Source organism: Trachymyrmex cornetzi, unplaced genomic scaffold (assembly GCF_001594075.2).
Source record: "Trachymyrmex cornetzi isolate Tcor2-1 unplaced genomic scaffold, Tcor1.1 scaffold1128, whole genome shotgun sequence".
Taxonomy (NCBI): Eukaryota; Metazoa; Arthropoda; class Insecta; order Hymenoptera; family Formicidae; genus Trachymyrmex; species Trachymyrmex cornetzi.
The window spans coordinates 45,993-46,520 of record NW_017295685.1 but is presented as its reverse complement, the minus strand read 5'-3'; positions in this window follow the sequence as shown (position 1 = coordinate 46,520).

Genomic DNA, 528 nt, shown 5'->3' with positions numbered 1-528 from the left:
CCAATGAGATTATTTTATTTTTAAATTGGCCAATCAGCGATACATGTGTGCAATATGCTATGTGTGCAATCGGAGCCCTCCCATTGGCGGTATAGACGATGAGTGTTCCATGTGTATATGTTCTAAGTCTATACGCCTGTTTTTTTTTTTGGCTGAACTTCTGTACCAGTTCATCTTTCTTCCTCTTCTTTCCTCCTGAAGAGAAAAGGAAGAAAGATGAACTGGTGCAAAAGTTCAACCAAAAAGAACAGGCCTCATATTTCTTACTTATTTATTACTGTTTATTATTTGTCTAATGCCGTGTTTAGGCCGTAAGGTTATATAGCGCTCAGTGAGCGGTGGAGCGACTTAAAATTACTGTTGCGGGATTTTCTAAACGTTTTATCGGCAATTGTCGCAATCGTTAACTAGCGATAGCCAATGAATGCCGCGCTTTCTTCCAGGATAGTCCTGCCATTGGCTGTCACTAGTTAACGATAGCGGCAATCATCGATAAAACGTTTAGAGAATCCCACTACTGGGTATCAA